The following is a 16,402-nucleotide window of genomic DNA, read 5'->3' as shown; positions in this document are numbered from 1 at the left end:
CGAGAAGGAATGCAACAGAAAGAGTGAGAAAGAGAGGGTGAATAGGCTACACCAGACAGAAGCACACAACACACAGAGGATGAACGCACTGTATGGAAGACACACAGAGACACAGATGCACAAGAATGCAACAGAGGGAAAGAGAGGATGAATAGGCTACACCAGACACAGGCACATAACACACACAGATAATGAATACACCAAAGACACATATACACAACACAGAGAATGAATACACTACACAAAAGATGCACCACACACACAGAGGGAGAATGAATAAACCACGCACCACACCCACACAGAATGAATACACCAAAGACACATACGACATACAGAGAATGAATACACTACACCAAACATACGCACACACAACCCACAGAGCACATGTCTTTGGTGTAGTGTGGTTTTTCTACTTTCACGGGGACCCTGCACCCATAAACCTAGCAAATCCGGAGCTATTGATTCTTTCACAGGTGTGGCATAGTGGTTTGAACACTGGGCTACGACTCTGGAGACCCGGGTGCGATTCCCAGCCTTGGCCAGGTCACACTCTCTCAGCCTCAAAGCATGGCAAAGGCATACTCCCTCTGAACAAATCTTGCCAAGAAAGCCCCAAGATAGGTTCGCCTTAGGGTCACCATAAATGTTGGAAAGGACTTGAAAGCACACAGTGGCAACAAATTACATCCTCAGAGGGTTTGGGGTTTGTTTGGTTGCAAGAGTGGAGGTCATTTTGTCTCAGATCTGGGCATTTTGGAACAATGACAACAACCTATGACGAAATGAAATGAGTCCTCAGCTCTTCCCTCCGCCCGCGCCTTACTTACGAAGGAACAGCAGGCTGCACCATAGAGGCCAATGTGACCTGGGATCAATTAAATAATTCCCCATCGCCAGTAAATCCCTGCCTGCTTTCTAGGAGTCAACACTACCCTGCCCTTCCTTTTGGGACCAAAAAGAGAGAGGTGATTCTCCATATATTTGCTGGACTTGGGACTGCCTTCTTGCGCTTTCTTCTTTGCTCTTCCTTAGCAGGCGGCCCAGATCTGTGAGGTTTTCTGCTAGTTCTATGGTGTCATCAGCATTAGGAGTCTATCACACAACGGAGATGGGGAGTTTATCCCATGAATATCCCGGGAACCATGTATAAGTCTAGAAATTTTAGTCAAACAGTTGAACCGAAAAAACAGGGTCAACCTATCCACAAGTCAATGTCAGTACTTTAATTCTTATCTTGTAACCGCGTGAAATGATTTCACACAACGTCGCACAAACCCCGCCGTTCAAGTGGTCACAAAGAAGCATTAACGCGCATCTTTTTACTTATTTCAGCGACAATGCATTTCCAACATCCCAATATTAACCCAGAAGGCAGACAAAATCAGCCGCTTTTTACTTTTGGCCGCTTTATGCGCAGGTTAATGTCGGATTAACGCTCAATGCCCCCCGATAGAGTTTATCACACGAAGGAGATCGGGAGTTTACCCCGTGAATATCCTGGAAAAACCACGTAATTACGCGAAACGATTTCACACGACGTCGCACAAAACCCACCATTAAAGGGGTCACCATTAAAAACACATGCTTTTACTTTCGGGATTTCGGCGACCAATTTATTTCCGACGTCACTTCGTTTGCACAATTGCGTGTGATAATCATTCACGCAATTCCTCACCGTTTTCACTTTAATGCTTTAAATGCGCTTTAATCTCTCCTTAATGCCGAAATCAGCCCCAGTGTGATAAACATGTTAGATTGATGATATTCCTTCCTCCTATTTTCGCTCCTCTTCCTTTGGATAAAAACTTAAGAGCATGTAAAAAATGACCTAAAGGATGAAGCGAAGGAAAATTATACCAAAGGTCTTACAAAATCCCAGCAGGCATAACTGTGTCCATACTAAAAACTGCATGGTTGATAGAATAGAAAGGGGTCAGTGCTTCCAGAACAGATTATGCTCTTGCCTTTCACTCTTAAAGTACTGACATTGACTTATGGATAAGTTGACTCAGGTTTTTGGGGGTCAATTGTTTGACTGAAATTTCTAGACTTATATATGGGAATGTATAAGGTAGGTCTCTCCTTCGTGGGATCACCGTAAATCAGAGCTGACCTGAGAGCAAATTCAAATTAAACAATGGCCTGTTACAGACTGCCAAAATAAAGCTGCTTCGGGTCTCTTTGGAGGTATGCTGTTTAAATGATGCATGCATTCTAAGTATCCAGAAGCTGCACCAAAGCTGCACTCCAGTGCTTAGGAATGGAGTGTGGCTTTGGCGTGACCTCCGGACTCTTAGGACCCATGCATCATTTAAATAGCATACCTCCAAAGAGACCCGAAGCAGCTTTATTTTGGCAGTCTGTAACAGGCCAATAAAATAAAGCAGTCTCCTCCAAAGGAGAGGCTTAAAGGTTGCTCTCTCTCTCCATCTGGAGTCAGAAAGAGATGCTGCAACCTTCCCGGTCTCTTTGCTTTCCTAGCTTTGCAGTCCAAAAATGTGTTTGAATGTGTTTTAATAGTAATAAAGTCTCTCTCTCTCTCTTTTTCTTTTCTTTTCTTGGTGCCAAAAACCTGACTTTTCCTTCCATTCTGCAAGATGTAGCTTTTTTTTTACCGGCTGGGCGCTTTTGCAAACTTTGGTCTGCAAAAAGAGGTGTATATGCGAATGTGATTTTGGCACAGCAATCTGGCCATTCTAAGGAAACCCTACCTTTCTGATGAGGAAAGCCATCAGACGGGAAATGGGGCATTGCTTGATGGGTGAGGGGTGAAGTAAAAGAGGCAAGGTGGGCAGGAATATCTGGAGGCCATCTGGATCCTCCCAGCTGGCCTGAAATCCATGACCAGTTTGGTCCCTTTCTCCCCAGAGCCAGATCCATGATGGAGCGGATGCGCGCGGCGGAAGGTCTGTCAGCATCTTTCTTACATTGGAGTGACGCAACCAAGGACCCTTGAAAGTCCTTGCTAGAAAAATGGAAGGCTTGAAAGCATTAAAATCTGAATGATCAACCAATTGCTTTACTATAGGTCAGTGATGGTGAACCTTTTAGAGGCCGAGTGCCCAAACTGCAACCCAAAACCCACTTATTTATTGCAAAGTGTCATGTCCCTCTGGCTTTCTGGTAACAAACTCTGTGCTGGGGCGATGACACATGTGCCCACAGAGAGGGCTCTGAGTGCCATCCCTGGGACACGTGCCATAGGTTTGCCATCATTGCTATAGGTTATGGCAAGGAGGGGGTACAGTTAGACCTCCACTTTTGCGGCTTTGACTTTTGCGGATGCGATTATTTGTGGGTCCAATTAATAGGTTTTCTCTAGGAATCTCTAATATAACATATATATATATATATATATATATATAGTCACTCTTCCATGTCCACAGACTGGAAAATCTGCGGAGGGGCGACTGCCATTAACAATGTGGCGCGTGTTCATGGCGTGCGCTCCGCATGCACGCGCCCCTTCGAAACCTATGGGGCTTGAATGTGCGCAAAATTTGGAACTCACGGGGGTGAGGTTTCCAAGGGGCAACTATATATTATATATATATATATATACATATATAATATATATTATATCTTGGAGCTGTCTCATCTCGTCACCATGGGTTGAGATTGACTCAAGGGTGGATAACAACAACAACAACAACAACAAAGGAATCCCTAAGGAGTTTATCACACAGGGACAACTGGAAGTGTAAACGGGATTCATCTCGTGAAAACCCTGGGATTTGAATAATAATAATAATAATAATAATAATAATAATAATTTAATAATAGTAGTAATTTAAATGTACAGCAACACTCTCTGGGGGTAATTCGGTTTGGCACTGCTTTCAGCTGCCACGGCTCCATCCTACAGAACCCTGGGATTTGTAGTTTGGGGAGAAGGGTCTTAGGTTGCAACTACACTGTAGAAATAGTGCAGTTTGACACCGCTTTGGCTGCCATGGGCTGCGCCCCACGGGATCATGGGATTTGTTGTTTTGTGAGGTAACAGTGCTGCCTGACAGAGAAGGCTAAAGGGCTTCACAAAACTACGAATCCCAGGATTCTGTAGGATGGAGCCCTGGCAGTTTAAAGCGGTGCCACAATGGATTATTCTCTACATTTAAATTACTATTATTATTATTATTATTATTGTTATTATATTATAATATTTATATATTTATTATTATTATATTTATTACTATATTATAATATTATATTTAATATTATTATATGTATTATTATATTATAATATAAATATTTTTATATTTATTATTATTATATTTATTACTATATTATAATATTATATTTAATATTATTATATGTATTATTATATTATAATATAAATATTTTTATATTTATTATTATTATTATTATATTTATATATGTATTTATCTCCCAAGAGCAAGATTTAGAATTAAATCATGACTATAATTAAAGCAAATTACATGTCAAAAATTCAAATACCATAAAAATATAATTTAAAAAATAGATTAAAGCAATAACAGAGTTAAAGTTGATAATGATTATTATATTTATTATTATTATTATAGCCATTATTATTATTATTATGATATTTATAATAATTATACTTGTATATCTCCCAAGATCAAGACTTAGGATTTAAATCACGACAATAATTAAAACAAATTACATGTCAAAATATGAAATAATTAAAAAGCTTAAAAAATATTTAAAATACATTAATACAATAACAGAACTTCCTGGGGATTCAGAGCTTGCACTAGAAGAAAACTACAGAAATAAACTACAATTCCCAGAACCCTTTGCGGGAAAAGGAAGCGAAGTCTCTTCCGTGATGTCGCCATTTTTCTTCGAACTATCGCGAGATCTCGTGGCCTCCGTGGGATTTGGGCGGCTTGAAAAAGAGTACTTGCTGGGCCCGCTTCGCGCCTGCGCAGTAGAGCCTCAGACGCTTTCCCCCTCAGACTCGGCCCCGCCGCCATCTTGTTTCACCGCTCGTTCGCGCTCCGTGACATCCCCGCCCCCTTCCTCCTTCGTCCTCGCTCCCGGTTTGCCGCTTCTCCTCGCTGCCGGAGCCTCAAGCGCCACGGAAGCCACGGAACAGACCGGTAAGCGGAGACTTGGCCGCTTCTCTTTCTCTTTCCCCCCCCCCGCTTCTCCCTCCCTTTGGCCGCCATTCACCCTTTCCGCGCCTCTGATTGGCTGCTGCCTAGACGTCGTTCGCGGCTCCCATTGGCCAGGCAGGCGGGTGGAACGTTGGCTCGGCCAATGGGTGGCCGCCGAGGGACAGACCCGGGTGAGGACAGGACGAGGTTCTCAACGGCCAAGGGGGCGTGGCTTAAGGGGAAACGGGGGCGTGGCTTGAAGCAGAAAACTGTCTCTAGGTAAATCGAGGTCGCTTGGTTGCAGGAGGGGGATTATGGGCGTTGTAGTCCACAGATTGACTTCTCTGGTGATGCCCCTTTATGTCTTTTGGGGTTTTGTTGTCAAGGTTGGTTCAGAGGAGGTTTGCCATGGCCTTCCCCTGAGGCTGAGAGAGTGTGTCTTGCCCAAGGTTGGGTTTCATTGCTGAGAAGGGAGTCAAACCCTGGTCTACAGGATGGTAGTCCAGCACTCAAACTACTACACCACACTGTCTCTCTATGGCACCTCTGCCACAGAGTCTCTCTTAGCAAGGTTTGTTTAGAGGGGGATTTGCCATTGCCTTCCCCTGAGGCTGAGAGAGCGTGACTTGCCCAAAGTCACCCAGTGGCTTTCAATGGCAGAGCAGGAATTCAAACCCTGTCTCTAGCGTCCTTGTCCAACGCTCAAACCACTATGCAACACTGCCTCTCTATGGCAACCCTTTTCCAAAGCCTGTCTTGGCAATGTTTGCTTGGAGGGGGTTTGCCATTACCTTCCCCGAGGCTGAGAAAGTGTGACTTGCCCAAGGTCACCCATTAGGTTTCCATAACTGAGCAGGAATTCGAACCCAGGTCTCTAGAGTTGTAATCCCCTGCTCAAACCACTATGCCATGCTTCCTTTCTGTGGCAACTCTTATCATATAGTCTTGGCAAGGTTTGTTCAGTGGGCCTTCTTCTGGGGCTGAGAGAGTGTGACTTGCCAAAGGTCCCCCAGTGGCTTTCAGTGGCTGAGCTGGGATTCGAACCCTGGAAATCGGAGAAGAACTAGGGTGAATTCAGAGCAGGTGACATCCATACAAGGATAATACAAGTCCACAGGCAAACATCCGCTCCCTGACTCTTTGCATTTAGCATTACATATGGGCAAATGTCAATTGCTTGTCTGCAGCAGCTTTGAAAGGTAATACTCAGAGTTCTGTCTCGCAAGTAAGATGACACTGGGAATTGTAGTACTGTGTCTTAATCACTTCGCTTCCCCTTAAGATATAAGTATTTCAAAGACGTTTGCACAGTTCTTTGGGAAGGCGATGCTTCTGGGAAAAAGTGGGACAAAGAAAAAGGAGACGCCAAAGTTTAAACTCCAGAATTTGCCAGGCTCCGTAAAGGTCTAAGGAGATCAAGTGGAGGACAGTGGGGCTTGGAGATGTCTCATCCATAAGATGGCCATGAGTTGGGGTTGAGTCAAAGGCAGTTGACAACAAGAAGACCTCCTTGGTTGGCGACCGGAGAGTTTTAGCAAGTCCATACATTACTTACGGTAGGTGAATATATTGTAATGTAGCTAGAAATGCATGAGTTCTGTGAGTAGAGAGGTCTTGCAGCACCTTTGAGACTAACCGAAAGAAAGAAATCGGTAGCATGAGCTTTTGTAGACTTAACTCGACTTCCTCAGATGCATTTGGAAACGGCATGCTACACTTCAGCTGATGTGCCTACTCCTCTTTTAGAAAACATCTTTGAAGGTAGCTGATTTCCTTTCTCAAAGGTACAGTATACATAATAGGTGTGTTCCAAATGTATTTTGTCTCTTGAGTGAGGCTGCCTTCCTCATTTTTGTTTTGCTTTGAAGGAAACTTGGGTCGGATCTCTAAAAAGCAAAGCGCGATTCTTACTGTGAGATCCACCTCTGTGCATGTTTACTGAGGGTTGAGCGATACGGAGACCGCTTACGTTGACGCTTGGGTACACATGTGTACAGTTGATCTGTAAATCTCGGTTCACATGGCCTTGTTTTTCTACTGCGACCTGACACCACCAGATGTAGCAGAGGTGCCTTAAGGGCTTTCTGTACATGAGGTAACCAAAACAAATGCCTGATTCCAAACATAGATGAATAACGGTGTAATCTTTCACTCATATTACCAATGCTAATTTTCAACTTCGGTCACCCTAGTTATTTCTTAAAGGTGTTTGCAACCATACTCCTAAGTTTCTCTTCTTTTCTTGATAATACTGTTTCCAGCTTTGGGGTGTGGATTGATTTTCCTCTCTAGTTTCAGCTTATTTTACAGTGTTTTTGTCTTAAGCTTCCAGCAAAGACTGTCACAGAGAATAGAATCATAGAGTTAGAAGAGACTGCAAGGGCCATCCAGTCCAACCCCATTCTGCCATGCAGGATATCTCAATCAAAGCATCCCCGATAGATGGCCATCCAGCCTCCATTTGAAGACAACCAAGGAGGGAGACTCCACTACACTCCAAGGGAGTTTGTTCCACTGTCGAACAGCCCTTACTGTCAGGAAGTTCCTCCTGATCTTGAGGTGGAATCTCTTTTCCTGCAGCTTGCATCCATTGCTCCATTGGGTCCTAGTCTCTGGAGCAGCAGAAAACAAGCTTGCTCCCTCCTCAATATGACATCCCTTCAAATATTTAAACTGGGCTATCATATCACCTCTTAATCTTCTTTTCTCATGCGGTAATTCTTTTCTGAGACATGTCTGAAGGCAAGTTGTTCTTGCTTCTCATCTGTGAGCGTTGGCTCTACTTCTTGGGAGGCCTTGGGTTTTCTTTTGGGAGAGGTTGAAGCCTTCCCCCACAAATCTGGATTGCTGTGAATAAACTGTGGATGTAATAGAAGTGAGTGAATGTCTCCTGGTACTCACGACTGTGTCTCATAGGAATATGTGCGCAGTTGGTATTTGTGGGTATGTTGCTTCAGAATATTCCCTTATCCTGGTTTATACCTGTAGCTATTTCAGTGGTATTGCAAGTGACCATAACTTTTGTTTTGGACCTATGCACGTTAAGTTAAAATTTCTTTCTACTTATCCTCCTGCAACCACTAGTGACTTGAAACAACAGTATCTCACAAACTGTTTTGAGCCGTTGTTGTTGTGTGCCTTCAAGCTGTTTCTGACATGTGGCGACCCTATGGGTTTTCTTGGCATGTTTCTTCAGAGGGAGTTCGCCATTGCCATTGTCTGAGGCTGAGAGTGTGTGTCACTCAGTGGATTAATATGAGCTTTAATACCTTATCATCAGTGAAAACACTGCAGTAGTGCCCAATGTTCAGTACGGTGATTCTCTGTAAGCTGCCATTTTATGCTCCACTGTGAATTGTTATCTGTAAAATACTTTTTGTGGGTTGCACGTCTCACTTTTTGTTCCCGTCGTCTTCCCACTGAAGCTAATCTTTGTGAAGATTATTGCTGTGAAAGTCTTTTCAGTGCTTGATTCAAATCAATGCCTGTCAATGGTTCATTCAGTACATCTTCACTGTCCCTGTGTGATTCATTAATAGAAGGTAAGGCATTGTCCAGTGGGACAGTTTATCCATTTCCCCCTCCCTCCAGACATCTAAGCTGAGATCTTATTCTTGCACAATTAATGCAAACCAAAAAGGCCAGAGATAGAGGCCGATGGTATAGAATCATAGAGTTGGAAGAGACCCCAAGGGGCATCCAGTCCATCCCCATCCTGCCATGCAGGAATACACAATCAGAGCAACCCCAAGAGATGACAACCCAGTCTCTGTTTAAAAACCTCCAAAGGAGGAGAGTCCACCACTCTCCAAGGGGACATTATTAGTTTTGTGGGACATTTAGCCTTCTCTGTCAGAGAGCACTGGTGCCACAATAAACTACAGCTCCCAGGAGTCTCTAGCACTGACCCTGGGCAGTTAAAGCGGTCTCAAATTGGATCATTTCCATAGTGTGTTTTTGGAACACAGTTTAAGAACTGTTTGGCCTTCGGAGAAGAGAGTGGTTCAGCTGGAGGAGGGAAAGAGGGGAAGGTATGACCCTAAAAGAAAAAGGAAGGAAGGCAAGGCAAGAGAGGAGCTAGAGGCCTTCCAATAGGCCCAGCAATGCAAATGCAGCCTTGGGAAATTCTCATGGAAGGCACACATTCTCCAGACCCAGATGCATGCTAAAAGAGTTGTACCTGAGTCTGTGAGCAGTTAAATGAATGTGTCCTTGACAGTTATTTTAGCTTGCTGCATTTCTGGCATTATTGTAAAGGCTGATCTGGGAAAAGACTGGGTTGTGAGAGAAGCTCTTGGGGAGCCACTAGTTTAGACAGAAGACCCCTCTGAGAAGAGAGAGATCCAAACCTGCTGGTAGTCCCTTGAAAAAGCCTGCTTCTACAGCTTTGTAGGGTTGTTGTAATGATAATTTCGAAGGTTCCTCTTCCCTGTTTTAATCCTTTGACAGTCAAGTGGGGGCTTGCTGTCATTTTGTATTTCACTGCCTAAGAAATTATATTGTGAAGCTATGTGTTTAAAAATGAAGCTTCAGTTTAGCCATAAAAAGCACACACACAAGTTTGTATCAATCTATTTATATTTCTTTCTCGACCTCTGGATTGGCAGCCTTTGACTTTCCTACTCTGACGTGAAGGACAGGGCCAGACGTCTGGATGCAATTGTGGCCTGATGGCAAGCCGACCATTGTCCCTTTCCCGCCATTTACTAAAACGTGTGCCTTTGCCAGGTATTTCTTTTATATAAGTTGTGCCTAGCTTGAAGTCTCCGTGTCTGACCCCTGTTCTGCATCTCAAGGTAACTTTAAAACAGGAAGTATACAAAAAGGAGGTAAGTGACAAGCGGAGCAGCCAATGCCGGCTCTCGGGTCTCTCTCGACAGAAGGGCTGAGCCAGTGAGATGCGGCTGGAGGCGAGGCTGGGTGTCAAATAGCAGGCTAGATTGAATGCCTTTGACTGTTAAAGTGGAAGGAGGCTGCACAGTGTTTCGGTGGAGTCCCTGGGAGTTTTTCCACTGAGGCAGGGGTCAGCTGAAAGACAAAGAGAAATGGCGAATAGTTTCTTGGGAGGGCAGCTGTTGGGTTTGGCACCGCAGCCGACCCTCCGGAAACCTCCTCCTGCATCTCCGGCAGCCTTTGTTTCCTCCTCCTCCACCTTTGCTTTTGCCTGGGGAGAAGGGCTAGCCATGACTTAGACCATGAGCTCTTGTCAGAGAAGCCATACTTAACTCCATATATAACCTTAACTCAATCCCTGGTAAGTTTTTTCTCCTTAAACAATTGTTGTTTTTATTTAACGTAGTGGCAACCAAGAATCCAGGAGTGCAGATAAGTTGAGAGTGTTTGAGAAAATGGCCCCTGTGCATTCCTTGCATACCTCACCTTACCTTGCTTCTCCTTGGCTTCTGCATGCCCTTTCGCTGACTCCCTCCCTTCCCACCGCCTTGCTGTCATTTCTGTAGCTTCGCAAGGATGAAGTGTGAGGAAAGCCATTAATTTGAGCAGAGAGGTATAATCCCTGGTGTAAGGCTGGATTGAAAAACTGGAGCTCTTTTCTTTTCTCACTGCCTGCCTCCTTCCTTCCTTCCTTCTTTCCTTCCTTCCCTGTAATTTGTCTTTGTTCAGATGCACTGAAGCCTTCATAAGGAGAAAGCATAAGAGGGTTGTTCTTCTAGTGCCCTTTTGATTTTGGGAACTGCAAGGGACATATTTTGGGGGGTGGGTCAGAGGGAGGAAGGTTTGAACAAACTTGTTCCCATAGCGTATCTTTTGGTTAGAATAAGAAGGGCCTTGGGTTAATAATGCATTACTCTGTGTCTGTGTGTAGAGTTGGTGCAAATGCCATGCATTTGAAAGACTTGACAGTATATAACTGACAGCATTTTTCTTCCATCTGTCAGCTTCTTTTTCTCCCCCTTCTAATGTGGGTAGTTTTAAGTGGGAAGGGGGAGGGATGCATTGCTTTTATAGATCGCATCTTTTATGACAAGCAGCCATTGTGACTGTATGGCATCGAACACGAAGTCAGTTCCCATGCGCTGGGATCTTAAAACCTCTCCAGCAGCCCCATTTTTTGATGCCTGGAAGTTAAGAGGGATGGGGGGGGGGGAGCTCAGCCTCTTCTTGTCCTTGTGGTTTGTGCCCCAGATCTAGGTTAAGCAAAAAAGACTCCGTCCTTCAGTCGTCGGCTGCAAAAGAAAGAGTTTACCGTGTGTACCAGAAGACTTAACATCTATTTCTCAGACATTTGCTGTCCTTTGACAGGTTTAAGAACGCTTTTGCTTTTTCGTTGCAAACAGATGATGAAGGTCACTGGAATTTTCCTCTGACTGAGCTCTCTCAGTCTGCTCTGGGAGAAGGAGGAATAAGTGCTCTCCGAAATGCTTTTCATAGCAAAAGGTCTTACCTGTTCTGTTTGCCTTGAGTGAGGAATGATACCTGAGTTTTCACTGGCTTCCTCCCCTCCCTCCGTTCCTCATAGTTGGAATAGTGTTGCAGTAAAACTTGCTGGAGCAAGGCCTTCCTTCCTTTGCTAGCAAGAGTGACCTTGAAGCATGGCTTCTCCTGAGTTTTGGCAACCGAAGGACAAAGTTTGTTTATGCTACTCTTTGCTGGCAAGAGGAATCCTGAGTTAGGAGAAGGGGGGAAAGGAGTTATTTGCAATACCTGGGGAAGCTAGTTGGTGGGAAATAGGCTGGGGAAGTAAAACCTGAAGCCATTTTAACCAAGTGCCCAGAAGCAAACCTCTCCAGGAGCCTGTCTTCCTTCTCCTACTTCCCTAAGCGTCCACAAAGCTGATATTTCAGCTGATCAAAATTTTATGCCCTTGTCTGATCTTTTGTCCAGTAGCCTTGGGGACGATTGTCTGAAAGTTTAAAATAGCTCCTCTCAATAAGTCTGATTCCTGTTTGCAACTGGCAGCCCTTTGCTGGAACCAGATCCTCCAAATATCAGCTGCTCATTACCCCTTTTGGCAAACATCTAGGCATCCATTGGTCCTGGTGGCTCAAGATTGGTCCTGGGACCTTCCACAAATTGCTGAAGGAGACCGGAATCAGGTTTCCCCTTCCTCCTTGATACCTTTTCTGTTGCGTGGGACCTAACTGCTGTTCCTTCTACCTCCTCTCAATAAGTCTAGTTCCTGTTTGCAACTGGCAGCCCTTTGCTGGAACCAGATCTTTCGAATGTAGGCTGTGGTGACCTGGTGGCATCGCGAGTACTGGAAAAGCAAGATTTCTCATCTCATTGGCATGCACATGTCTCCCATCTTTCTCCTCTGCAACCGACACACAGGTTTTGCAACAATCTTTGCGCATCCGTTCATGAATAAAGAGTGTTGTGAATGGAGAAGCTCTCCTTCGCGCACCATCTTAAATGAGTAGGAAGAACACCTTTCCTCTTCAGGGGGGCTTACATAACAGAGCTTCTCTGTGTATTGCTTCCCACAGCATTTGTTGTTATGTGCCTTCGAGTTGTAAATTCCAACTTACGGCGACCCTATGGTGGGGTTTTCGTGGCAAGATTTGTTCAGAGGAGCTTTGCTTTCCTCTGAGGCTGAGAGCATGTGACCTGCCAAGGTCATCCAGAAAGTTTCATGGCCGAGCAGGGAATCAAACCCTGATCTCCAGAGTTGTAGTTCAGAGCTCCAACCGCTACGCCACATATTTATATTTATTTATATTCTTTCTGAAAACACTCATTACTGATTGAACAGATCAACAAGTTTACAAGCACAACATATTGGTCACTCCCCACTTCTTCTTCGCCAAAAGGTATAGGCCTTTCTCTACTTGCACACAGGTGGAGTGACAGGTGTCTGTTAGGAAACCGCAGGGCTGGCTTGTAGATACATATTCTGTAATTGATTCGAAGTAATTGAATCTACTGATTAATTGGATATTGTAGTAGATGACTACACAAAAATAAGTGTTGCCATTTTGATGACCTGGATTATTCTTCTACTCAGAGCCTAATTTTGAAGTCTTGCATTCATTTTTCGTCACTATGGTCTGGACTGCCAGCAGGGTGTCAGATAAGACTTGGAGAAGAAAAAACTAGGTTGTGTAGTTGGCATGAGGCTAGTGGGAGATTTGGGGTTGTGATATATATATAATCTCCATCCTGTTGTCTATCCCTGAACATGGGAATGAGTATCTTCCAACTACTAGTCCCTGGGGCCATTAGCAACTTGATAGTAATAAACCTAGTACATATATATTTACTAGTTCTGTTCTTCACCTCAGCAGTTGGGTGTGTTTGCTAGTGGTGCTCTTTATACACACACACACACACACACACTCTATTCTAAGCACATTTGATAGGTCACCATAATTTGTTTTTAAGGGAACATAATGGTCGTTTAAGTTCAATTCCTTTTCTCCCCAGCTTAAATATTTTATGTCTTTTTTGAGACACTAGCTTTATAAACAGAGGAGTGATAACTAAAGGCCAGCTTATACATTTACAACCTGTTTATGGTGATGGAAATACTAGCCTAAATTCAACTGCAAGCCTCAGCTCTAGAGCAGAATGAGCCTGCCTTGGTCCAGGCCTCAGAGGGAGAGAAGAACCCCTGGACCTCATCCCCTTTCCCTCCACCATTCCCTTCTCCTTTTGTTTCGTGTCTTTTAGATTGTAAGCCTGAGGGCAGGGAACTGTTGGATTAAAAATAATAATTGTAAGCCACCCTGAGAGCCATTAGGGCTGAAGGGCGGGATATAAATACCCAAATAAATAAATAAATAAACAAACGTATCTAACAGTTTACTTCCTGCATGCGACGGAAGTCACAGAGGTGCACACCGGAAGGAAGCAATGGCACACGCTCCTATGGTGTGTGCCCCGCGCACTGCCACCGCGGGCATGAGCCCCATTTATTTGAATGGGGCTTGAGCATCCGTGTTTTTTGTCTTACACGGGGGGGGGGGGGGGTCCGGAACGGATCCCCACGTAAGAGAAGGGCGGACTGTAGTTGAGACTAGGAATTGGATTTAGGCTACTGTATGCACACTACACTCTCACATGCAGTATAATAGGGTTGAGTCCTAGATTTCTGCACTTCTGTTGTTTGGCAGGCAATGTGGGAACAGGTTAAAGAAATTGGGGCAGTACATTGTTATTATTTTCTTATATCCCACCTTTCTCCTAGTATAAAAAATCAAGTTGACGATCAACAAATATAAAACAATACAATTTAAAAACTAATTAAACAATTTAAAGAGTTAAAACAGTTGTACATTAAAATACAGTGCACCCGTGCCATATGCGGACGCACTATATGCGACTTTGAGCTTACGCTGTAACTGTGTGACAATTAAAGAAAGAGCGCACATGTCCATGGCACGAGTGCTGCCCTGTGCTGTGAGCATGTACCCCATTGTTTGCAATGTGGTGTGAGCATACGCAGATTTCCCCTTAAGGAACGGATCCCCCATGTAAGGGAAGGGCCCGCTGTATAACATGTTAAAAATACAAACCATTAAAAGTTATATAGCACAACATTACAAACCCAGCCTTTATCAGCTTAAAAGGCCTGACTGCTCAAAAACATCTTTACTTGGACTCAGAAGGATAGTTTGGATGGATGGAGCCATCCTGACCTCTCTGGGGAGGGAGTTCCAAATCTTGGGAGCAGTCCCTGAGAAGGCCCTCTCTCTTGTTCCCACCAAATGCGCCTGAGAGGGTAGTGGGACAAAGAGAAGGGCTTCTCCAATGATCTCAAGACTCTAGTGGGCTCATACAGGGATATGGTCCTTCAGATAACCAGGACCCAAGCCGTATAGGGCTTTATAGGTCAAAACTAGCACTTTGAATTGTGCCTGGAAACGGACTGGCAGCCGATAGTACTGTCGCAACAAAGGAGTTGTATGCTCCCTGTAGTCAGCTCCAGTTAACATCCTGGCTCTAGCTCTTTGAGCCAGTTGAAGTTTCTGAGCACTTTTCAAAGGCAGCCTCATTACAGTAATCTAAACGGGATGTAACCAAGGCATGTGCCACCGTGGCCAGATCTGACTTTTCCAGGAACAAGCGCAGTTGGCGCATGAGTTTTAGCTGTGCAAAAGTACTCCTGGTCACCACCAATATCTGGACTTCCAGACTCCACTCTGAATCCAGAAGTACCCCCAAACTACGAACCTGAGTTTTCTGGGGGAGTGTAACCCCATCTAACACAGGCTTAATCCCTGTTCCTGGATCTGTCTTTCAACTGACCAGGAGCATGCATTGGTTTGAATCCTATTGGTCCTCATTGATTTATTTAATTGATTTATAGCCCACCTTTCTCCCTTGGATGGGATTCAAGGTGTCTAGTCAAGACTAGGCGAGATTGGGCACGTTCAGAGTGGTATGGCTGTAGGCTAGGGTCTGGTTGCCATGAACCTGGTTTGTTGGGGAGGAACAAACTAGTGAAGGATGCTGCCTGTCTATTATTGTGAGAACACAATAACTCAACTGTGAAGTAAAGCTCTGGTTAGCTATCCTGCTGCAAGCAGGAGTGGATTACACAGGGCATGTCTATGGCAAACAAGTGTCCCTGCAGATCCTTGATTTGTTATGTCATGAGAAATGCAACAGTTGGTCCAGTGACCATAGTGACCCCACCTCACATACAACATTTCCATATAGCAGTCCTTAAAAGGGAGGGAATATGACTTAAGTGTATAAAGTAATTGGCTGTATCCATTCACTTTCTTATGTCCTTTAATTCTGTTAACACAAGCCAGTGAAAATAGTTTGAATATATTTCTACTACCTGCAGTGGTAATGACTAGGAAGATAACAGAATACAAATAAGATTCAGATGGATTCATAGAAGGTAAGCAAATAGGCCTTTGATTAATACGATGTTTCAGGTATGTCTGAGAACTTAATCATTCCAGTGACAGCGAGTGAGTAGTGGAGAAGAAAGGAAAAATGCTCTACCCCTTTTGCAATTCAGATATTCTCATGCACTTCGAACTGGTTGCTGTTAAATGGGAAACTGGATAACAAGTCCTGTTTTTGTTACGGTTTGTTACTTGCTCTGCTTTATTATTTCGTCAGTAAATTATCGGCTCTTTTAGGTTGAGTTGAGCAAGATTTTGGGTAAAGACCACCCAAAAACATTCCAGGAGGACATCAGCGGAGGTAGAGGAATAGTTATATACTGAACCCTTCAACAAAAAGCGAGCCCCAGTAAATGTTTAACTTTTGAAGTACCATTTTTGAATGCGTCCTTGAACTATATGGTTTAAAGGCAACAACAATTATTGATGCAAATAGCAATGCTGGTGAGCTTTACTTCTCACTTAATACATTACTTTTTAAACCTAGCAGGTGAAGCATTT

General features: G+C 44.0%; 1 protein-coding gene across 4 annotated transcripts in view; it reads left to right on the top strand.

Annotated features, from left to right (window-relative positions):
• The first annotated feature begins 4,918 nt into the window (after window positions 1-4,918).
• The window catches only part of NFYC (nuclear transcription factor Y subunit gamma), a 41,403-nt gene continuing 29,919 nt past the window's right edge, over window positions 4,919-16,402 (top strand). The window contains exon 1 of one of the 4 annotated variants that reach the window (XM_089478558.1): window positions 4,919-5,084. The gene's annotated coding sequence lies outside the window, so the exon portion shown is untranslated. Of the gene's footprint in view, window positions 5,085-5,337; window positions 5,361-5,445; window positions 5,468-10,051; window positions 10,336-16,402 lie in introns of those variants that run through there. The other 3 variants (XM_089478561.1, XM_089478560.1, XM_089478559.1) reach the window with 3 other exon arrangements.

The sequence above is a fragment of the Sceloporus occidentalis genome, unplaced genomic scaffold, assembly GCF_023333645.1.
Source record: "Sceloporus occidentalis isolate IW3139 unplaced genomic scaffold, rSceOcc1.0.p SCAF_13, whole genome shotgun sequence".
Taxonomy (NCBI): Eukaryota; Metazoa; Chordata; class Lepidosauria; order Squamata; family Phrynosomatidae; genus Sceloporus; species Sceloporus occidentalis.
Note: the sequence above shows the minus strand (reverse complement) of the source record. Positions and strands in the feature narration are given on the sequence as shown.